The 25,865-nt window shown below is 38.1% G+C and overlaps 1 protein-coding gene across 1 annotated transcript in view; it reads left to right on the top strand.

Annotated features, from left to right (window-relative positions):
• LOC134670775 (uncharacterized) overlaps nucleotides 1–25,865 on the top strand; it is a 55,033-nt gene that overhangs the window by 20,807 nt on the left and 8,361 nt on the right. Inside the window, exon 2 of the mRNA XM_063528588.1 lies at nucleotides 2,298–2,338. The gene's annotated coding sequence lies outside the window, so the exon portion shown is untranslated. The remainder of the gene's footprint in view (nucleotides 1–2,297; nucleotides 2,339–25,865) is intronic.

Consider the following 25,865-nt stretch of genomic DNA (forward strand, 5'->3'; position numbering starts at 1 on the left):
ACGAGGGTAGCGAGTGGTTCAAAAAATGGAATCTTGAGCGTTGCGAGGGTTTCAAAGCACGAGGGTTAAACAAAATTTGCCCCGAGTGAAACACAAAATTTTTCACCACACCAACCCGAAGCAAATTTTAAATGTAAAATAACAAACAAAATCAAACCATATCAAATCCCAATGAATGTTATTAAATATTTATCATCCAAAATCATCATGTATAAGTCAATTCTACCAGCAAACATAAGAAAACAACTCAAAATTTGCATTTGATTACTTTGCCTCACATGTGAATAAAATGCAACTTTGCTATCAGTTTTCGAACTGCAAAGTTAGCCTTTCCGAGTTGGTGTGGTGAAAAATATCTTGCTTGAGCTTGAGCATCTATGTGCAGTACCGTCTTTACCATAACGGCACACGGGGCCCGTGCCCAGGGCCCCCGTCCTCAGGGGGCCCCGAAAGACAAACAGTAACATTATATTTTCACCACACCAGCTCGGAAAGGCTTACTTTGTACTTCAAAAACTGATAGCAAAGTTGCATTTTATTCACATGTGAGGCAAAGTAATCAAATGCAAATTTTGAGTTGTTTTCTTATGTTTGCTGGTGGAGTGAAACACAAAATTTTTCACCACACCAACCCGAAGCAAATTTTAAATGTAAAATAACAAACAAAATGAAACCATATCAAATCCCAATGAATGTTATTAAATATTTATCATCCAAAATCATCATGTATAAGTCAATTCTACCAGCAAACATAAGAAAACAACTCAAAATTTGCATTTGATTACTTTGCCTCACATGTGAATAAAATGCAACTTTGCTATCAGTTTTCGAACTGCAAAGTTAGCCTTTCCGAGTTGGTGTGGTGAAAAATATCTTGCTTGAGCTTGAGCATCTATGTGCAGTACCGTCTTTACCATAACGGCACACGGGGCCCGTGCCCAGGGCCCCCGTCCTCAGGGGGCCCCGAAAGACAAACAGTAACATTATATTTTCACCACACCAGCTCGGAAAGGCTTACTTTGTACTTCAAAAACTGATAGCAAAGTTGCATTTTATTCACATGTGAGGCAAAGTAATCAAATGCAAATTTTGAGTTGTTTTCTTATGTTTGCTGGTAGAATTGACTTATAAATGATGATTTTGGATGATAAATATTTAATAACATTCATTTGGATTTGATATGGTTTGATTTTGTTTGTTATTTTACATTTAAAATTTGCTTCGGGTTAGTGTGGTGAAAAATTTTGTGTTTCACTCGGGGGCAAATTTTGTTTAACCCTCGTGCTTTGAAACCCTCGCAACGCTCAAGATTCCATTTTTCAAACCACTCGCTACGCTCGTGGTTCAATTTTGGAATCTTTCGCTTACTCGGGTATCAATATTAGCACGAGTGGTTAAACAAGAACTTTGCCCCCTTGTAAAACAAATAACTATTGATTACCTATAAAAAATAGAAGATCATTTTCTTCTTCGCTTTCTTTACTTTCCAAAAGGGCCCCAGCATAGTTTAAGACGGCCCTGTCTAAATGTCTAGTATATCAAAACATGTTTTAGATACTTATCTTATGGAAAGCTCTAAACAGCTCCCAAGACTCCAAAGCTACTCGCGTCGTAACTATTCTGAGTGAGTTTTACAGCTTCCGTAAACGTTTTGAAAATCTCATACCATAAACAACCCAACAACTTTTTTAATCCAGGCATGGAGGCACGTAATAAAATTGTCACTGTCATATTCAGACGCAAAAACGCTGACATCCCATGATCCGATGACAGTGGAACAAATAGCATCCCTTGTATGGAACACGGCAGTTGTCACTTTTTGTTAAACATTTCTATCATCCGTCTAAGTTGATGCTGTCATTATAAATTGTAATTGTTGGAACGAGAAAGGCATAGCTATTCCAATTATATGCGTTAACGAAACATTAAAATACTTATAGCTTAAAGAGAGTTGTAGGAATTTTAATGTTTGGTTGGCGATGCTGTTTTTTTGTTTTATTTTTTCCTTTATCAATTGGATCAACATAATTTTATGATAATAACCCAAAAAATAATTTGAATATCTTGACTGCATTGACAATTGTGACTTAGATCCAATGATTTTACCAAATCGCAACAAAGGAATTGCTTTTATTTAATCGAATTAACCCTCTTCAAAATAATATAAAATTTCTTAAAAAAATTGAAATCTAATATGTAATAACATCTGACCAATACAAACAAATAATATATTGCCTATTAGATGTATACATACTCAATTTCCATCTTTTACATAACCCCTTTCCTTTTGTTTGCAGGTCGGACGAGCGTAGTTCCCTGTTCCGGGAAAGTGCGTGAGGTCAGTATCAAACATAATCATGCATAACTACTAAATATCCCTATAAGCTCCATACTTGACGTAGCACTTGGTATGCAAACTTAGCCTGGTCCGACTCTACCTCATTTGACTCGCAATCAGTAGGTATAAAAAATTTAGGTACGTGTTCTTGGCAGTGAATGTGTTAACTCTTAACTATAAGTACCTACTAACGCTACGTCTTACGTAGGCGAACAACGCGCGAACGCGGCGCGGCGCGGCGCGGCGAAAGCGGCGAAAGCGGCCGCCGCCGCGCCGCGCCGCGCCGCGCCGCCTGACATTCGCGTGCAAATCGCGCCGCACCGCGTTCGCAACGAGATCGCTTACGTAGGACACTTCTATGGGCATCAAAGGATTGATTTCGCCGCGCCGCGCCGCGCCGCGTTCGCGCGTTGTTCGCCTACGTAAGACGTAGCGTTAGTTGTAAACCCCTAATATGAAGTCATAAAACCTTATGAAACGAGTCGTTATCGGCGAGGTACTATAATAGAATACCGCACTCGAGACAATTACTAATTAAGATTGAGTGCAATTTAATTACATTCGTGGGAATTTTGGCTGAATCATTAGAAAGTGATAAATAAAAAATAACTGACAGTGTTAAGACCTAAAAATTCTTAGATTACATAAAGTCAATATCGTATTGTGGTTTTAAAATCCATTATCTTTATCAATTACAAGAAATAGTTTCTATTATTGATTACACACGTTTGCTCAGCACACATTTTGAATCATTTGATTCGATCAAATTAAGCAATGATATAATTTCTAATAGGAACCTACACACGAAAATGTTAGGTACTAAGTACTAAGCACTTAGTTAAAGTTTCGTATTATCGTAAATTGTGAAAAAATAAACCTATGGCCAGGGGTGCGAAGCTCCTGACTTCGGCCTAACTCGGCTCCGCTCGGCTCAGCATTGCTCCGAGCAATTTTTAGGGTTGGCACCACTTGACTTCCTTTTGCGTGCACGACCACAGATAAGATAATCACTTAAATTTTGACAACCCTAAATAGCCGAAAGGGATAGTGCCATATATTAGAAAGGGATAGTATGATTCGACCCTGAACCGCTGTCAAACTTCGGTTTTGTAGGAAGCTTCCTTTCTGTACGGTAGTACTATTATTTATTCTGTGCTATGGCCTACATATTTACCGCGTCCATTTAAAGTGTCATCGCGTGAGTACAGAATAACTAATAGTACTACCGTACCGTGGCGTGAGTGCATAATCTATAAAAAATATAATATCTCCCGGCCTAGAATTTATCCGAACACCGTAATCAAAACATGATTACACACACATTAAGTTTTTGCGCCCAAAACTACTACTCATCGCGCGCTAGTTTGACTACTTAATGAATTGTATTATTTCCATGGCATTGAACTTGGTTGTTGGTACAAGGTTGACTTTTCTGGTTGACTGGGCGTCGGACAAGTAATCATTTCTGTTTGTTTGGCTAACCCACAAAAACCTAATTGTTTTTTAAGCTATTTAAAAACACGCCTAAAATCCGTAAGCAAAGTTTATTTACCAACAATAGACATCGTCTATTGAGATAAAAAAGCGGGAAAAACATCTTCATTTTGTTGGTCCGCAAAAAATGATAGTGGCTTAATGACTTAATCAAAATTTCTTCTTTCTATTTTTGTCATGGTTGACCGCCTACCATTGTTACAATAACTCTTCCATTGTGTCCCTATAGGTACTACTAGTGAGGATGTTAAGTGCAACAACCTTTTTTTGTTTGATTAAAGCATGAAACTTGGCACAGCAGTTCCTTATATCAAAATAAGCCGATTTAGATCGGTAGCCCGAAGGACCCCCCCCTCTGGGGCCAGGGAGGGGGGGTCAAAGAACCGCTCCGCCCGGCTTCATTCTAAAAAATCTAACAGGCCCCGTTTAGGTAATAGGTCATATTTGGTATCAATTTCGGATAAATCAATAACGTAGAATTCATTTCTGTTATTAAAAAATTGCAATTTGTCGAACAAAATTAAAAAAAATTAAAAATAATCTAATTTTTCAAGTGTAATTTTTATGTTTTATTTGGTGTCAAAATTAAACTGCCTGGTTTTTCTACATATAAAAAATATGACAATAAAGCCTATTTAATGCAGATTTTATAAACATAACTTTTGTTTACCTTTATTAAAAGAAAATTGCATAAAAAAACTTATACCGTCTCGCGCCGGTGAATATCTTTTTACCGACATCGGCATCGTTATAGACAACATCCGAAGTACACACTCTGGAGACCGATTAAATGTATTGTTTATTGTTGTAGATCCTATTATAAAGATAGAAAAGCGTACATATATTATTATTATGTGTCGTTCAGTGAAAAAAGGGACCTAGGAAAAAATTATCACAGAGCCTCGCGTTTGTATAGAAGCATACTCGTATTTAATTAGTGCCAACCACTCCAAGGACTCCATGGTCGCTGTTCTCAATGAATAAGAAGTAAACTGTAAGTATATATGTCAGTTTCAATCATATTCTGGCCACAGTAGGGTTGTCAGAACAGTTTGGAAACAGTCATTTGCTTTTTGCTTCCATTCCCAAGAAGACAGACTGAGCGTTGAGGGGGCTTTTGACACAGCAACCTTCGAGGCCGTAGAGGAAAGTCTGAAGAGTGAGGGCATCTGACCGGCAATAGCGCAATGGATAGGGAAAATGCTAAGAGGTAGATCCATTACGGCGGAGCTGGGAGGAGTAACAAAGACGATTAGTCCAAGAAGAGGGTTCCCACAAGGGGGATGCCTGTCCCCCCTGATGTGGTGCCCACTTCTAAACTCAATGGTAAAAGAGCTCAACAGAGGAGGCATGTACATGCAGGCTTACTCTGATGATGGAGTGCTGTTAGAGAGAGGAATGGTTGTCACTGCGATAAGAGATATAATGATAAGAGGTCTCAGACAGGTACTGAGATGGTGTAGAGAGAGAGGGTTGGATCTCAATCCATCGAAAACAAAGCTGGTGCTATTCACTAATAGAAGAATAAAGGAGATGAAACCCATAAAGATACAAGGTATAGAACTAGACATGGTGGAGGAGTTGAAATATCTGGGCGTTACTTTAGACAGTAAACGATGTTCTCGGACTCATATTCTTGCTCCTCCTTCATCTACTTCAAAATTTTATAACTCCTCGTTTACCTTCCGGGCTGTTCGGTTGTGGAATGCTTTGCCAGTAGAATTAAGATTAGCTAAATCTCTCCCCATTTTCAAAAATCAGCTGAAAGTATACTTTTTATCTCTGCCTTAAGTTGCCATTTTATATATTGTATATATGTAAGTATAAAATATATATTATGTATATTGTATATTTATTTGTGTATTCGGTTTTGTTGTAATAGTTGTATAAGTAGTATGTAATATGTGTGTTTGTGTTTAATAGTCTCCATATTTCACTCCGTGCACTACCTGTTGACTTTTGTTTGAGTTACACATTTCCTGCTACCCAAAGGTTGTCTGGAAGAGATCGCTTTTTAGCGATAAGACCGCCTGTTGTTACCGGGTTCTATTGTAACACTAAAATTTCTTTGTAATTTTACATGTATGTAAGATGTATGGTTATTGGTGCAATAAAGAATATTTACTTACTTACTTACTTACTTAAACTCAGGCACAAAACTCACATCAAGGAGCAGACGGCTAAAGCTATAAGAACACTGTTCCAATGCAAAAGGGCAGTAGGAAAGAACTGGGGACTGAAGCCAGGAATGATCCACTGGATCTACAAGGCGATAATACTACCCAGGGTGCTATATGGAGCCGTGACATGGTGGTATAGAGCACATATTAAAGAAAACCAAAGAGACCTAAGACCTAACCAAAGTCCAGAGATTAGCGTGCCTCATGATGACGGGGGCTATGAGAATGACCCCGACACACGCAATGGATGGAGGTAATGCTAGGCTTGAAGCCACTCTGGATTGAGGTAGAGAAAAGAGCCACCGAACAGTGGTACAGAATGAAAGCATGCAACGAATGGAGAGGAAGCTGCGTAGGCAAGAGACACGCGCTGATACAAAGAGAGGCACTATCAAAACTTGAAATGTTGATGGCCAATAATGACGTTATAAAGAGGCAGGAGATATTTGACAAGAAATATAGAATACACATAGGAGACAAAGATAACTGGAAGGTGGAAGTCGGACACCCGACGACCATCTGCTTCACGGATGGCTCAAGAAGAAGCTCGATGAAACTAGCAGGAGCGGGCATAGTGATCCTCAAACTGGGAGAGCATCAGTACCACTGGGTAGATATGCTAGCGTGTTCCAAGCCGAGGTATGTGCTATAACGCGCTGCGCAAGCATAATCAAGAAGAGCGTAAAACAAGAGGGTACTGTCGTAATATACACAGACAGCCAGGCAGCACTAAAGGCACTAAAGAAAATATCAGTTACCTCCTCTCTCGTGAGAGAATATCGAGAGGAGCTCAACTTGATAGGCAAGCAAAGAAGTGTCACGGAGGCATGGGTTCCAGGACACCAGGGAGTAACGGGAAACGAGAAAGCTGACGAGCTGGCGAGGATAAGGGCGGAGACGGAATACATAGGTCCGGAACCGGCTCTGCCTATGTCAGCGGATGTCACGAAGGGAGTCATAGAGAAGGTAAAAGAGATGGAAGCACAGAGAGAATGGGAAGAAGAGACTGGATGCAGACAGTCGAAGATGATGATCAAAGGTATAGACCACAGGAGAACCAGGTATCTTCTGAAACTAGGTAAGAGCAGTCTGAGACTATTGACAGGTATCATTACAGGTCACAATACTCTCAACAGACACCTCAAGATAATGGAAATTAGTAGAGACGCCTCCTATCCACATTGTGGTAAGGAGGAGACTAGCTTACACTTACTAGTAGAATGTACTATGTACGCGGCACCGCGATATAATACATGCGGTAGAGACACACTAAAAGAAAACGAACTAAAGGACGTCGAACTCAAAGATGTCCTTTTATTCTGCAGGAAAACAAGAAGATTTGAGGAGAATAGTGTGGGAATGCCGCCGGGACAGTAACCTGAAGCTCCAACTCCAGGGAACTGGGCTGAATGAACGCGACAAGCGATCGACAGCCCGCCTGCTTCTGACCGGGCGTCCCTACACTACATCTACATCTACATGTATAAGTTAGTCTATGAATTTACTAGAGTCGGTAGTGCTGCACTCTGGCGGCAGAACATTGCAGTAATATCCCATATTGAGAACAGCGACCATGGAGTCCATGGAGTGGTTGGCACTAACTAAATACGAGTATGCTTCTATACAAACGCGAGGCTCTGTGATAATTTGTTCCAAGGTCCCTTTTTTCACTGAACGACACATAAAATAATATTTGTACGCTTTTCTATCTCTATAATAGGATCTACAACAATAAACAATACTTTTAATCGGTCTCCAGAGTGTGTACTTCGGATGTTGTCTATATCGATGCCGATGTCAGTAGAAAGATATTCACCGGCGCGAGACGATATAAGTTTTTTTTATGCGATTTCCTCTAAATAAAGGTATGTAAAAGTTATGTTTTTAAAATCTGCATTAAATAGGCTTTATCATCATATTTTTTTAATGTAGAAAAACTAGGCAGTTTAATTTTGACAATAAATAAGAAACAAAAATTACACTTGAAAAATTAGATACTATGAGTTTTTTTTTATTTTGTTCTACAAATCGCTAAATTTTTATACCAGAAATGAATTCTACGTTATTGATTTATCCGAAATTGATACCAAATATGACTTATTAGCTAAACGGGGCCTGTTAGAATTTTAAGAATGAAGCCGGGCGGAGCGGTACTTTGACCCCCCCCCCCTCTCGGGCCCCAGAGGGGAGGCTCCTGCGGGCTACCGATCGAAATCGGCTTGTTTTGATGTAAGGAACAACTGTGCCAAGTTTCATGCTTTAATCAAGAAAAAAAAGGTTCGACCTTTTTTTGTCACTTAGAACCCTAGCTATACTGTGTAGTTGTGTACACAAGATACTATATAGCGAGATATTACCGATGACTTAAGAATAAGAGTGCCCACACGAAAAGGTTATAAGGGGTCAAATAAAACTCCAAATGAGTCAGTCTCAAGTTATGAACGTAGTAAGATAAATGTTCTCGGAACAAATCTGAGGCACAATCATGAATGGACTCCGCCTCACACTGGTGACTCAGACGTACCTGCGCGTGAGTAAGGAGAGAGTAGCTCAAACGGTGTCAGTTAAGACTTGAGTTGAGTTACTGACTCAAAATTAAAAAATATACGTCGAGACCTTTCAGGATTAATAGTTGTTGTTCATACAATTTCCTGAATAATCCCTTGTAAGACAGTATTGACAGTTTGACTTCAATATCGGCTTAAATGAGGTAATTCCAAGGCTGGTCAAATGTTTCTGTGAAATCCAATTACTTAATAGTCTTAACTAAACTCAAGGTAATATTGTTACCTTGTGCCTTAACGTTTTTTCAAATAACCACATAATAACAAAGTATTATTTAAATTGTTTATCGATACACTGACTAAGAGACGTAAATAATTCCTGACCGCCGGTAAGCTAGAATTTTCCTTGTATCATCAACATGACGCCATTGCAGATGGTACTTTACTGGCTGTATGCAGTACTATGGACTGTATGGCTTTGTTGACATGTGGACACGCCCTTATTGTGATTTAACTGGAACATTTAATCTCCGGTTTAGGTACGCATCCGCTTTACACTATAAACTAGTTTTGTGCACAGATCATTTAATATATCTTGTTTACTTAAACATGTACCTTTATGAATAGGTACATAAAAGTACAGGTAAGGTTTACATTTCAAGATTTCTGACAATACTCAATTTAGGTAATATGTACCTACTTATAAAAAATGCGCCTTCTTGTGGTGCCGTCCCCTCCACTCATATAGTCAACTCAGCTAACTTCTTGGGTACATAGGATTTAAACTTTAGTGGTAGTTATTTTAAATGTAGGTACTGTATTCCGAATATTCCGATATTTCCGATCAACTTTAGAGCGTCCGCCGGGTTTTATATTCATTTTACTACATTGTCAACACTCAACACTTCAACATTAGTCTTTGCGGAAAGCGAAGAGTCGTGGAATGTAATGGGCCTAATAAATTCCACGACTCTTCTCTTTCCGAACAGACTATAACACAATTCTGCCCATCTGACTCATTAGAAACCCAACATTACGTGCCCGTTTTACACTTGTCTGCATGAGGTGACAGTAACGGGTGTTAATATCAGTTGTGTTTAATACGTAAATAATGGCCGATCGCCGGAGGTGTCAATGGGAAAGGAAGCTAATTCTTTATTGATTTGCTGGCACTTCCTTTCTTAGGGGCGACGGTGACACTTAGAAGCGTGAGAAAGAGATTTAAACGAACTTCTATCTTAACGGTATTCTCTTATCAATCTGGATGTTTCTTATTAATTAAGTTGTACAAAAGACACTTTTATTATTCTGAAATTGTTTTCGCATTTAATGAATGAATAGTTTCAAGAGATTTTTTTTTTACCACAAAAATATAAGATGAAATACTTTTGACCAACAAGCGATGTGGTTATACGGTACGTACTTGCTGGGTATAGATTTCGTATAGGTGACTTATTAAACATTTAGTACTTAAATTAACTATTAGTGGTACGAATTTTAACAGTACTTATTAATGTATTGCGATACTCGTGACGCGTCCACCACGTTTCACCTCATTACCACAAGTCCACTGCCCATAAACCATAGACAAGACATGCCACCAATACAACATGCACGAAGTGCTAGCAACACTCTTCACTGACCATCCATGGACTTTCCGTCTTTGTAATAAGATTTATTTTCGGATAGTCAGTTAACAGGACGATGAATAACTGTACCGTTTGCAGTTACATAAGAACCAATGAAGTTAGTCAAAAGTTTGATTTCATCCAATACATCGATTATACGAAATTGCGCAAGTCACGAGATCTAAAACACGCGAGATTTTATTAGTTATGTAATTAATTTAAATTATTTCATGTTGCCGTGATGATTTGGTGTTTCAACTTGTCCATTATGAAGAATATGATATTAGGAACGTTAATTTGATTATGTAAGAGACGTGTTTACTTTATTACCTGAGTTTGGTGGTTTCTGATGAATACTACTGATGGTAGTAAACATTTAGTAGGTACCTACTCTTAAATATGTATATGTTATCATTCCTACTTATTCCTAGTTTACGTATAATAAGACAGCAGCAGTAAGGAGTATTATAATCACTGCGTTTAGTTTATACGTCAGGATGTATAATTCGCTCTTCATGGCGGTACTTTAGCTCGGTCTGACTAGACGGCAAATTAACGCAACCTGCATAAACCGTACATTAGTTTTTGCGCTCAAATACCCGCATAGCTTTAAACATAATTACTTCAGAGTTCCTAGCATGCTAAAGAACCGTAGAGATAAGCATAACTCTCTTTCTAACGACCCCAGCGCAACTGAGAGGAGAAGACTCGTACATCTTTCTAAGGACTAACAAGAACTAGAGACACGGGTTATGCGTAATAACACCTATCATGTCGGTAGGCTTTACAAACCATAGAGCATCCATCCAGCCAGCCATTAGCCATTACGTTTGAAAAAGTTTGACTTCCTCGTTGTTTTCGAACGTAACAAGGCGGTGCGGTCAGGCATGCCAGTCGCACTCGACGTGTTCGGAATTTAAACTGAGTCATCGGGATTCTAACATGGCGGCCTGTCAACTTAGAATAGTTTGAATTTGAATTTATTTGCGGCGGTCCCGACAGCCATCCATTAGTTATGTTACTAATGAGAAGTCACTGCGCAACAGTTGATTAGTTGGGTATCTGTCAAATAATGCGAATAATGTCAGTATGCCTAGAATCTGGACTGAACCCCCATGGCGCGCCTTCGGAGTATTTAGCGCTATTCCGCAATGAGCAAAAAGCTAATTACTACATTCGAATCAACGGTTATAAACTAAACAAGACAGCGTTTGATTTCCTTTTTTCTGGCCTCCTTTTTTTATTAACAAACAGTAGTATGGCCGCCGCACGCTAATATATTTCTTCCGTGATTTAATGTAGGTAAATAGCAAATTCATTTTACCCTCAAGTTAATCTACCTAAATTTGCAAATCGGATGTCACGCGATCTAAAATAGTGGTTAGTGCTAAAAACCCGGTAGGAAGGAATGCAGTTATAAACTATGGATAAACCTAATTATATTGTTGTTTGAAGCGATGAATATAACGTGTATAATTGTATATCCACTGATAAAATCGGCCAAGTCTCACGAAGAGCCGCCAAACGAACCGTCATAATCAAAGTAACGATCAGCCTGTTATATAACATTTTAACACAAGCATGAATGCACAGATTTGATTGATGCCATCGAAACGAATCAACTAAATGCTTGCTTCATATATGTACAGACATATCTGTTTAATCTACAATTCTACATGATAAGAATACCAATAACACTTGAAGTGAAGACCTTAAAAGATTATCTAACTAAACCCAATTCTTCAGGTGTGCGTCACTATAGCTATCTAGGAAAGGCGCATCAGAATGGTGGCTTGACTTGGCTCATACTCATACCCAATTGTGCCTGGAGCATCTCACAAAAGACCACAACAACAATTATACTACATTATATGAGAAAAATGTGCCGTATGAGCTTTTTAGTGTTGGGGTAGATACTTAATGTCATCTGCCAACGGATCCACTGTAAAGACAAGAAACAAAATTTCTAATGCTACCTTCGAAATATTTTCATTCTTATCACGAACGGAAGTTGCCCCTTGTGCACATTACTACTTGCAAATCATGGCTATGCAAGTATATAAGCAGCAGATATTTTTGCCATTGGTTCACGAATAAGTCGAATAACCCACCTGCAGCAATTGTAAAACTCTCACGCGGACCGCATTAATACCGATATCCGTTCTGCAGGTGATCTCCGCAGTCTAGTTGGCGCATTCCTGTGTTATATCCATGGCCCACAAAGCGCAGGCAAGCGATCGCCTCAGGCCATCAATACCTCTAACAACTAGGCGTAATTGGAGATCACACGCCAATAGTAAGCTATGCGCACGAGTCTGTGTAATTGCACCCGACAGAGCACCCAGTTAAAGCGTTACAATGCTAACCCGTAATCGGTATTCAATTGCTCAGAGTTATGACGCATCTGACCACAACTCGTTGCAAGTAACCACATTGAAAAGACATATCTTAGTACAGATATTTGGGCTGTTAGGATCTTTTTAATATGGAGCCGGACGCGTAGTGAAGTAGCAGTTTCCAATAAATTGTGCGTACGCGCAAGTTTATAGGCAAGGTGTGGCGTTTTCTAACTTACTGCGGTGGCAATGGCCGCTAAACGCATCTTTTATTTTTCAATTGTCAGTTGCTCATTTCATATTATAGCTAATGGACAATTATATAGTTTATTGGAAAGTGATCGTTTCGTTTAAACACTTTATTAGGTTACCGCCGTTCTCTTGGGGAAAAAAATGTAGAGATCTTACATTTAACGTATTTATTTATATGTTACGTGAGATCTTCGAACACTAATCGATATCGATTTTAGGTATTTTATTTCAATCTCCAATATAGTCCCACTTATAATAAGTGACTCTTTTTTGTGGTTATTATAGAGCCAATGTCGTTTTTCGTTTGATTCTCTGAAACCCAAACAAGTCTTTCAAAATAGGTGCTTTGAAAACCTTTAACGATACGCTGATTAGAAAATATTAACCGCATCTGAGAACGTATCTAAAGATTAGATAAAATACCGTCAGTCGTAACAAAGAAAACGAAAGTTCGGAGTCGATAACACCTCTCGGGTATGTGAAACGCATATATGTACAGATGTCAAACTATTAAAAGGTGTTTGAGTTTAACATTTGGTGGATACAATTGTACAAACGAAATAGTTAATGACAGGGTATTGGATGAATAGAGAATAGAATAATGTCTGTATGCAGAAGAAGCAGTTAAACGAACGTAGTGTTAAACATGTATAGTAGGTATATTTTATTTTAATCAATTTGATTTAATATTTTCGTTGTTCACAGTACAAACACTACTGACTCCCGTTATCGCGACGGTTTGAAAGGAAGTAATATTACAATTATAATTTCGTGTAAATAAATAGGTAACCATAAATATAGATCGACCTTGCGATCAGTATATGCTTATTATGTATGTGTAGAAAGTATATTATGTAAAATAATGGTTTTGACCCGCAATATATATGATTATTTTTGCTGAACAGATTGATTATCTAATCTATCAACGTCTTCTCATTAGCATATCAGTTATTTAACGGAGGACTGAAATGTTACGTTTGCAATTACATAATAATTATGTTGGTAATAGGTGTTCATTATGTATTAATGAGAGATATTATGTCAAGTCATGACACACCTATGTATCTAATATGACGCATGAAATGTTGCAAGCAGCAAGACCTATTCTTATTTTTTTTATTTAATTAGATTAGAAAATATAGTACGTATACGTACGTACAAATAAGTTAAGTACACAGTATTATTACATACTTACCTACCCTACCTGCATACATAATTGTCTCAAAGCTTTTTCATGCTTTAAAAGGATTTACCTGCCAAAAAATATACATACTTAAATGTTCCAAATATGTATATACAAAAAAGTAAAAATCCGTAATAGACAACTTCGGTATGATGCTTTATCACGTTTTATCACGTAGGTATGTGTCAAAGAAAAATGGAACGGGATATTTCAGCCAGTTCTTTCTGCCGTCGATATTTAAAATACGACTTCCCCTCCGAGGGTGCGGAGTAGTTCCAGTAATATAGTACGCTACAGTACAGTATTTCTGCAGTATTTATCTCAGATAGGCGCAGCTGCGCGGGAGCAGGCCCTACCATCTTTCAGCAGCCAATTAGAAAGCAATACCGGAACCTATCATTATAGCGGCCCCAAGTCGCCATGTGAGAAAGACGCCTAATTTTGTTTTGAAACTTTGTTTGATCATCGCTTACTACGCTTACTATACCTAAGTATTATCCAGATCATTCTTTAAGGAAGTCCGTTTTATCTATGAGAACACGTCCTATCAAATAAATAAAGCCGGCCGCTATCGGGCCGATAACGTCAGTTTTCACTTTCTCAAGCTGACGTTGAGAAAGGCTTTTCCGGCCCTGAGGGGAAGTGCGTTCCACAGATTGTATGTTACCGAGTACCAAGTTTTCTAAGCTCTTCCAACTATATATTATTGGTATTAAGCTCTTACTTAACCTTACCGGGTATTCTTGGTTTAGATAAACTGCGAATGCTTATTCTGCAATAAAGGAACTGAAATAGATGCGAATGAAGGTGTCCGTAGAAATGTGATATGTGATAGAACTTAACCTACATTGGAGCCCATATTCTGATGCGGGCCGTGAAAAGCATATGAGGACGAATGCAACTGTGAAGTGCCAAACCTAAAGCATAGATCTGCAATGCAACGTACAAATACAAAATACTATTGGGTTGATTAGATTAGTTAAAATTAGATTTTTACTAATCCGTCAGTCAACGATTCCGTCAATTTGAATCTCGTAATGTCAATATGGGTTCCCTACTTCCTTATAGGTCGCTTAACTTCAAACTCTGGTAAATCCATCTGTCAGATTACGCATTCTTGGTATTAAAAATAGGGTAGATATTTGCTGAGAGGGTCGTATGGATTTACTCGAGTTTGAAGTTAAGCAACCCATAGGTATGTGAGATGTCGCATACAATACTGATGTCACCTAAAGAATGATAGGCCAAACTAGTGCATGAGAAACAGCACAAGTCGTTCAATACCACAAAAACTATCGGTGTTAATGCCTTCAATGGTGCATCGGAATCCGGTCGCAGTGTTTTGTTTCAGTTATTACCTTTTTTGCGGCCTATTATGTATAGACGGTTTCTAGGCCTGGTGGACTAATTGGTGATAAACTGGCGATAAGTGTGATCGGAGGGGGATATTGAAAACGTGGTGATTAGTGCCGTAGTTTCTTGGACGCTCTACATGCTTTCTGTACTGTGGAAATCATTAACAACAATTTGCAGAACTCCGAAGATATGCACTAATCTTTTTAATTTAGCATTTTCTCGGTTAAAACTGTTAAAAGTACCATGAACTTGTCGGCGTTTTTGTGCTAAAAAGTATAAAGTGCAAATTAAATTTTCTTCATAAGTTGTACATACTTGTTGCACTCGCATTTGGCCGGATATTTTTTTCAACTGGCATTTCGCGATATACGTAAGCTGATGGTAATTCTGCTACACACAGGTAAGTATCTAAAAAAATTCCTAGCAACAGCTGTCATCGAGTCTCACTTAAGTATATCCAGGGAAACCACGCAACTCTGTAGCGAGGCATTATAATATAAATGTCATTTGCACGTGTGCATTCCTGGCCTGTGATTAAGACGGTTATGCGAGAGCGGGACAAAGAGCATTCCATGACGTATAACGTTATGGAATCGTTATAATCTATGCCATAAACTATCTAATGTTAACCATCTATGGTTATATCGGACAGCTTCTGTACAAGATCCACTGATATATTGTTTACTCAATTCGTAGAAACTTAAAATCAAGCGCTTCATCTTCTATTTATCCATTTTGTCTTATTCCTTATTGAATAAATCTATCGAAAACGTTGAAGTGTTATGGAAATGTTATGACTTGTGGCTCGTGGCCTCTAAATTCTTTCACATTATTGTATTTTGTATTAGATTACAGTTACGAAATATTCAAAGTTTATTACAATGTCACATCCATGCTTATGATTATGAACAAATTTTATAACAGGTCATAAACACATTCCCTTTCCACCGCACCTCGCAGTCGCGTGGCAGTTAAAAAACATTAATAGAAAGTGTACTCACATAGGCACATTAAACCCTTAACTCGCTTAGAAAAAAGTATAATGTCAAACGGTTGCAGTAAAGCCGTCCATACACGGGCAGACATCTGCCCGAAGAAGCTAAGTAATTGTTGGCGTTTAATTGCAGTACGCAGCTGCCCGACGGTTAATCTAAATGTCAGCTATCAATTCATTGCCAATAACGACCCAAGGCCGACGTTTACCCGATCAACTGGATTGAACGGATGCCTTGGGATGGGAGGCGATCTCGATGGTCCAGTCGGAATCATAGTAGATAATAAAGTGACTGCTGCATTAATCTGAAAGCTTTAAATGTCATTCAGGATTACTTAGCGTCCCTCCTTAAATCGCACTAATTACTGTTCCTGACTAATAGGTCCTATTACGTACTTTACGTACTTAACGATTTGTCGTTAATACTTGTTCCGATCTGGTTTAAAATTTTGTATTTGTATGTAAAGATTTAATAAGCCGATTAGTCTTGAATTACTTAGTCTGATTTTATGTGCACCGTTAAGGAATGTAAACACAACGAGAAAACTGCATCACATTCTAAACGCAGCGCTGCGAATGGGAACGAACGTTATGGTTGAATACCTGAGCCACGTGTTTAAAAAAAAAGCTAACTACTGGCGCGTGTTTCCACCAGCCCGTTGCATTTTTTTAAAGGCAAACACCGTAAGTGTTATCTGCCATATGCCACCGACGCGTGCCCTATGAACGGCCCTCGCCTTGAGGCAAGCGGCCAACCGTTACCACATTTCATTAATTACTTTCAATGGTAAAATTGTTGTAAAAATTGGTTCGAAATATTAATACTCGTTTTATGTAGCAATATCAATCCGAACCGTGTCGTTAAGACGAGGTAAACAACTATAATATGCACGATTAAATAATATGTTCAGTTTTTCAATGTTTACGTAAACACACGGATATTTTTACTTCGAGGTTTGTCTGATATTACTTTACCTTTATTTCGTATTTGGACCGTAAATTCACACTCCATATTTGTCTTTTGTTTCATGCCGGCCAGCATCAGCATTAGCGCGCTCATGTTTATTTAGATTGCATAAAATATCTGCATAATGGATTTTCGTGTGTTACGCCTTATTAGATTATCACCTTTGGTTGTGTAATATTATATTAACTTTCACTGCATTGTGAATGGGTGCGGAAGTCCCGCCTAAGTCGAATATGGAAAGAAACAGTGTCGAATTGGGTTATGGACAGATGTTACGGGACCGGTAAGGGTCTTTGGGAATGCATATAAGGGGAGCGAGTCCACTTAGAAATTTTTAAGTACAGGTTGATGTAAAAATCTAAATGTTTCTCTTTAACAGAGTTTTATGGATAAAGTCAGTTTCTTTGGCATTTTTTCTTTTTGAAAAAAATTAGATGAGACTTTTTATTTTCAAACACAAATTTTAGTCCGACAAAAAATTGTAGAAAATTATTGAGGGCGCCACTTCCTACGTAGCTGTCACATTTTTACCTAAAATGCTTAAACATGACAACATGTAGTATGGAATTTTTTTAGTTGCATTATATTTAAGATTTATTTCATACTATATTTCTGGCGAGAGTAGCGAATGAATCAGAGAAGGGTCCTTCAAATCAAGAGTGAACAGGCACCTTCTGGGCGAGCTCGCTCCATCGTAGGCCACGTCTACGCCTCGGCTAGTCTGTGGCCATGAGTAAGCCCATTCATAATAATAAAAAAAAAGGGTTTGTTTCATATTATTGTACAGTCATTAGCGCCTCATAAGTTACAGATTAATATAAGTAATTAACTTATTATTACAATCATGTTTGGTTTTCTTAGTGAGTCAGTGCGCGAGCGTCACTGCTAAGTAATTCAAACAATGGGACAATGCAGGTACAAATGGCCGTGTTTAATCAAATGTGAGCCCAATTAGCCACGATTACAAGAACCTTGAGTTTCGCCAAATGATTATTAAATGACGCGGGTCTTTAGTCAAATAGAAACAAAGCAGATTGACCGAATAATACCAAATAATTGCATATGTCCTCAAAATTACCTCTTTTAAAATAATCTTGGTTTTACTTTTTCCTTAAAGGCTTAAGCTAAATATTTTATTCGTTTCATAAATAAATAAAATAAGAATACAACGCAACTATATATACCCATGCAACGTTAGTGGTAAACTTTTTTTCCAATCACTACTTTATTCTTGTACAAAAGGAAACACAAATCGTACAAGGGCTAGAGCTGGATTACGATTTACGAGTGTGTAAAATTGTAAATGTAATTGATAATTTTCCTTTTTTTATAAATCCAATATTAAACCAAAATGAATATCGTCGTTGTGCTTGTAATTGTAAATTCCACTATGTTGACAAAGTGATCTGTCAAATTTTCAGGAAAGAAAACCCTATGTGGTGTTTTCAGGGTTTCATTTCGGTTATCATAATCCTAGCAATGTCAGAAATTACAAGCGCACGGACGATATTACAAATTTCGCACATGTTGATCCCTTAAGCACCCTGTATACCCGCTAATCGTCGGCTTGGGAGCCCGAAGCGGCGCCCGACCCGGCGCACACCTGGCCGTAACCATAGCGATCAAATCACAACCGATGACACTGCGCAGCGATCGATCCACACTGTAACGGTTTTCTATTGAACATTGAACGATTTTAACGGGGACACGAGTCGATACTGGCGGTTCAATAGGGACAATTTGACATTAGACCTAGACCAGGCGTGTCTCACTCCGCGATTTCGTCGCTTTGCTACAGATAGCTAAAAGTACATTCTTTCGACCCCAATTTTGGGGTTTGCCATAAGCCGCGCGTGGCGCTGTCGCCACCTAGCGGCCATATCTGTCCTGATCGTAACAGACGCGTTTTGTTATAGAGTGAGTTCTGTACCTAGTACTATTATTTATTCTGTGCCTAGACGTAGAAATAGTATTAATAGTATGTAGGTAAAACTTGTGTAGCATTTTTGTGATCCGCATATTCAAACAGATCATTTATTTATACTTATGGTGGCAAAGAATATACTCCAATTTAATAGACTTGATAGCAAGTGTCAAAACAAAAAGTGTATCGTTCTTAATTACACTATTTTAAATTTTTTTATTAAAAGTCTTCTATTAATCACCTTATTACAGCAAAAATTAATTAAAAATACAAATAACTTGAAATCGTATTTGGAAAATAACTTTTTTTATGCAAGGGCGCGTGCCAAACAGCCAAGCGTGGCGTGGCGTATGGAAGACGAGCAGATGACACGCGACCGTTATGCCAGGTGCACTTTATACCATAGACACGAACGATTCTAGCGACAACATTTCAGGCGAAATCCTGTTTCCGGAATAACATCTAAGTTTCCTTGCTCTTGGTTTTAACTTATTTTGGAGGACCAACATTTTTAGAGACATTAAATTTTTTGTAAATTATTTGCTGTCCAACATTTTTATTAACTAATTATGCTTGTCCAAATGCTAATATTACATCAGCATATTTTATAGCTTAAAGTATAATATATATGTTGATATTTACGTAGGTAAAGGTTACGTAATTAAAATTTCCTCATACATATTTGCCCGAGTAAATTCCTCACCATTCACGATATCAGCCACACACATCACTAATCGCAATCTACCACCATAATATTTTCATTCTATTTATTACACACTCATGGTACACTCCCATTATGGTGTGCAAGGTGCCTCGCAGATATTTCAAAATTGAATGCAATAAATTCGCCGATGTCATCTGTTCTCGTTACCAATAGCATCCTAACTACGCCGATAGTTTCAGCTGCCTGTCATGAATTTATCGAACGATTTACCTTTAAGGTAAAACTCAATACATTTTCGTTATTCGTTACATCTGTTGTTTTCCTTATTTAAACTTCAGGTGCTCCATTAGTTTAGACATTGTAGATGTTCATTTGTATAAGTTCATGTCAGTAATTAATTTGTAGTTTATGTGCAGGTTCCTATTACTACTTACTTTACGTACCTACTATAGGTACTACTAAACCTACTTTACATAACCCTTAACCTACAGAGTAGGTATTGAATGTCAATGAAGCTTACAACTTCGTTTACATGTATTATGTTATATACAGCGCCGAAATTTTTTTCACTTTGTGATAAATAGTTAGTAGCTCCATTTTCTAACCCTTTAGCTTTAATTGGCATACTCCCAGGGTTTTCTTATTATTCGTGTCTTACTGCAGAACAGAGCTTTTACTCAGCAGTAGAACTTAGAAGTAGAGGAGAATATATCCCATTAAATTACTTCCAATCATTTGGCACTACTCACCGCACATAGCGCTCCGCACTGATTATTACTGATTATTATTTAGTAGCACTCCAATTCCATAAAAATGAAGTTATTTCACGCAAAGCAATAAAAAGCCAGTTATTAGAAATGGATTCTCCGCTAACAAGAGAGCGTATAACGTAATATAAAACGATGTAACCCGTCGCATAGCTAATGGACCGCGGCCGAACGACTCCGATATGCTTTCGCCGATTGAGTGATTCCATTCCACCTTTAGAGATGTAAATATAAGCTTTATTCAGAGGGCCAATATTCGATTCAAATTCTTCGGCCACACAGTCAGACGTGGCACGGACACGCTAGAAAGGCGCATTATTACCGGGAGGGTCGACGGACGAAGGAGTAGAGGGCGTGCACCCAGTAGATGGTCAGATGTGGTCCAAAATATTACCCAGACTTCGCTCCAGGCAACAATGCAGATGGCCGAAGATCGAGAGGCCTGGAGAGCAGTGGTAGGAAGAATAACCCATAAACCTCGATGAGTCCCTCAGACATGAGGTCACGACCACGAAGAATATTCGATTTATAGATCGCCATTCAGTTTTTCTGCTACTGTTTTTAGCTTCTGATTCGTCACTTGGCTTTTTCTTTACCTTGGTCCAGAACCAGAAACACGTGTCTCGGCATTATTCTGTGATCTCGGGACGAGGTAGGGCTCGTATCGTGGGTCGACATATAAGTTTGCTTTCGGATTCAAGAGGGAAAAATTCCAATGCAATATTAATGCAAACTTTATCAGTAAGTACAATAAAAGATAATACAACCGAAGTTAATGACTAAAATGAAGTGTTGATAAATATCACGTTATATTTAGAAACTTTGTACAATTGACTTTCCTACTACAGACAAAATTATCAAACTTTGAACGTGTACTGTACATAATGTAAACTTATTTAAAAAACCGAGAAGAATATCGTTTAGGTACTTCGAAATTAAAACCCGTATCGTATGTTTAACGGATTATTTTACGCAACCATAAATGACAGAACCAAATGCAAAACCTATGGCAAATAACCAATACATATTAACTCACATTATAGACGGGTCTAACGCGAATTATATTCAATTACCTTTATTTACCGACGTTTCGACACAGGTTTCACTGGTCGTGGTCGCGGCTGACTGATTGTCCCAGCAAAATGTCAAAACAGAGATTTGTGCATCTACCCGACGAAAAGTGTATGGAAAAGTTTGGGGTAGACATCACATTTTCAAACCACCCACCACACATAATGTTAATTATTGTCAAAATCTTGTCTGTTGCGCAGTCCAAAAGATGTCATTCCGTATCAAAATCCGGGCGTATACAAAATAGACTGTAGCTGCGGAAGTGTGTACATTGGACAAACTAAATGGAGCGTGCAAGAGAGGGTGAAAGAGCACATAGCGGCAGTTAAAAATCGCCAATTACACAAATCCGCAATCGCCGAACATCTTCTTACATCTGGCACAAATCACTGGATTGAGTTGCATAGACCAAAAGTCGTCTCCACTGAACGCCATTATTATCCTCGAGTTGTGCGAGAAGCAATTGAAATCAAGAAACACCCCAGGAATTTTAATAGGGAGGATGGTTTCAACTTATCGCCAACTTGGGAACCAGTGATACAGAAGCTAAAGCCAAAGGATCTATCTTCGGACGGGTGCGTGGATATTGTGAGTGTTGCGTGTCGGACTATTGACAATAATTAACATTATGTGTGGTGGGTGGTTTGAAAATGTGATGTCTACCCCAAACTTTTCCATACACTTTTCGTCGGGTAGATGCACAAATCTCTGTTTTGACATTTTGCTGGGACAATCAGTCAGCCGCGACCACGACCAGTGAAACCTGTGTCGAAACGTCGGTAAATAAAGGTAATTGAATATAATTCGCGTTAGACCCGTCTATAATGTGAGTTAATATGTATTCAAAACGCGAAAGTTTAAAATAACCAATAGTAAATTAGTTTTTTTATAGAAAATCTATACTTGGTACCATTAGAGTTCAAAAGTCTAAGAACAATGACACTTACAAAGTACCTAGTTATATCATTGTGTTGTCTGATGCTTTAAAATTCAATGTCACACCATTGAACAGGCAAATGACGGCATTGTGTGTAGTCAAGCGTCACGAAACAAGAAGAAAGAGGTGGAAGCGTTGGGGTGCCTTGACGGCTTCAAGGTGACACATTCTACTTAGTTGCCGGTCTCATGTTAGGATACCCTCCTCCAATTGGGGGCGGATTTAAATCTTCCCAAGGCAGAGGTAGGGTTGGAGCTAGCTGGTGTAGCTTTATTTGACGTTCATAAGCGCATTGTAATATGCCTACTTGAATAATAAACTATCTTTATCTACTTTAGATATACAGCCAACATGACCAACATCAAATAGGTAATTAGCGACAGCCGAAGTGACCAAACGTCCTATTGTTCCCAACAAATGTGTTGCAATATTTGCAATATATTTGGCAACATAGGCTGTCACTGTCAGTTTGAATCTGATAAGAGTGATAACCATCAATGTTCACTGTGTACCTACTGGGCTCATAGGTGACACCAAGGTGACACACTACAGAGTACCTTATTATAGCCGGTCAAACGAATTTATCAGCAGAAAATGTCACGAAATTCAAATTTTCTAAGGGTTATCCTTTGCGCCAACGTTTTATAAGTTTGCCGCTTTTTTCTACTGACTGAAATGGCTTGACAGACTTTAGCTAGGGGTTTCACTTGGTTTTTTTTATCTAGGTAAAATAATAATATTCTCTGGATTTTCTCGTAGTATCTTGCCATAACTCATGCGATTGTCACGTAGCGTTGATTAAATTAGGGACTCTCAAATATCTCAACTCCAATGGTTTGCCAGCGATCACAAAGGGTTTCGCGATAATCCTCTTAAATGATTAGGCCCACTTGCACCATTCCAGTAATCCGGGGTTAACCGCGGTTAAACCGTTAACCCAGTGTCAAATTGTACTGGTAACCATGGTAACTCTAGGTTTAACCGATTAGCCCCGAGTTAAAGGGATGGTGTAAGTAGCGCTTAGAAAGACAGCGTTAAGCCAAAATGCTGCCTAATTTTAGGTTCACCGTTTAAATTATCTATCACGTCCAATATTATTAACCAAAACACGTTCTAAGCAGGTGCACTAGGTACTCAGGTACCTACTGATAAAGGTATGTCTTTGGAATGTCTAAAAGGAAGCAGATGATATTGAAACTTCTCAAAGGCCAACTGATAGGCACTTTGAAGGTATTCAACATTGATAACACAATCGACAAGGTAGCTAACTTAATATAACCACCTTTTTTGCTTAACATTGACAATTAACAACATCGGAGCCTGTAATGAGATATTACCGTGTTATAATTAAGGGGATTATTACATTAACTAATTAGCAAACTTTAGTAGGTACTAGGCTGCCATAAGACAGTACAACGGTGTTATATATAAGAGATTAAATAGGTCAGTGATAGCTGATAAGTAGCACTTGAAGCCCTTGAAGGTTTTCAGCGTTCTGACAAGTTGGGCAAGACTCAAGAGACAGGTTTCGTACTTAGCAGCTGAGTAAGCGATTATGCTTATGACGGTACTAATTATACATGCTGACCTAATCACAACTTATTGTTTTGAGAACTGGAACACATTGAAAGTACCTACTTAAGCGTCAATCTGCACTGTACTGCTGTTTCGATTTCATAATAAGTTATAGTGATTGACTCGACCACACACCGCGTCTAAATATCAGCTTAACCTTTCATATATTATTTGAAATATACAGGGTGGCCAAAAAATAAGTGCATTCCCGTTGCCCGTGTTGTTTCATACATTTGGGCTGATAGCACAGAATAAATAATAGTACTAGGTATGTGGTAGGTACATTTTCTATGGGAGGCTAAATGTTTTTTTCGCTATTTTGGGGTTGGACCCATAGTAAAAGTTGCTCAGTATAATGCCAAAACCTCCCTGGCAACGGCAACGCAGTTAATTATTAGCCATCGTGTATATGTGTGGTGACCAAAAATCGTGGGTTCAAACCTCGATCGTGCTGCACAGAGCTGAAAACACCTTTCGCTAAAAAAATAAAAAGATGACTAAAAGTTTCGGATCCTTATCATATACATACAGAAAAAGGTAATGTCTGATGCAGCATCAGCACCGAGTACTCAGCAAAACGTACCTTATTCCAACACGCACTAGAAAAGTCCTTAACGTAAGACTACGTAAGGTTCCGATAGTCTTTATTTTCATTTTATTAATGTCAGACAAAAATATTATATTAGTTTACAACTAAAGCGCTTAATTATTACACGTTCCTGCCCCTTTTCCACACTTGAAAATACGTTATCCCGTATAGGGGTATCCAAAAAACAATTTTAACTCTACGGCCGAAGTTATGTAGTATGTATGTAGGTTTACAAACATATACCTAACCATAACAATGTTTTTTGACATCAGTTTCTTTACTTTTCTTCAATATTGTATGAATAATTCTGTATTGGAATTTACAATTTTGGAAAATATAGTTTTGTCGAGTTTTCTCGGTCACCAAAGTGGGGTACTAAGTTATTAAATCAATAAAGACTAGGTATGTAATAACATATTTTCCGTTGATAATTTCAACTATTAACTACTTATATTAACCAGCCTAGGTACCTATGTTAATAGTTTGCATCACAACTAGTTAACATATTTCCGATCCTAATTCCATTGTCATCTTTATGCTAAACGTTTGCGAAAGCAACGCCTGCTGTCAAAACTAGTTCATTAAATATATATGTAGGTACAATAAGTCTCTGTGGCGACATAATTCCTCTGGCTGGTACTGGTGATTAGTGATTATTAGTAGCCATTAGTGATATTAGTGGTTCGAGTTGTGGAATACGGGCCGATAAAAAATAAGCAAATGCGGTTACTGACGCCAGTGATAAATTCATAGAACTGGATTTAACCGTTTTCACATTGTCCGATCCGATATCGGCTGTCGGATATGATCACGAAGAATAAATATTACTTATCTATTTTATTTATTGAATGTTTAGGTATTGTTCAGTAGAAAACTTTAACCTAAAATAGAAGGACTTCATGCCATTAGGGTTATTGTCCGAGGTTCATCCGACATCGGATTATTCTCTTATTCTCACTTTAAACCAAAATGAGCACTTTATATAAACACAGACAGGAACAAAAGTAATTTCGTTAGTAATTCTTGTCTCTTTAACTGTTCTTTAAAATATTAGGTAATTTTATTATGTTGTAAATTTAGCTAAAGAACGAACATTTTATTAAAAC

The sequence above is a fragment of the Cydia fagiglandana genome, chromosome 14 (assembly GCF_963556715.1).
Source record: "Cydia fagiglandana chromosome 14, ilCydFagi1.1, whole genome shotgun sequence".
Taxonomy (NCBI): domain Eukaryota; kingdom Metazoa; phylum Arthropoda; class Insecta; order Lepidoptera; family Tortricidae; genus Cydia; species Cydia fagiglandana.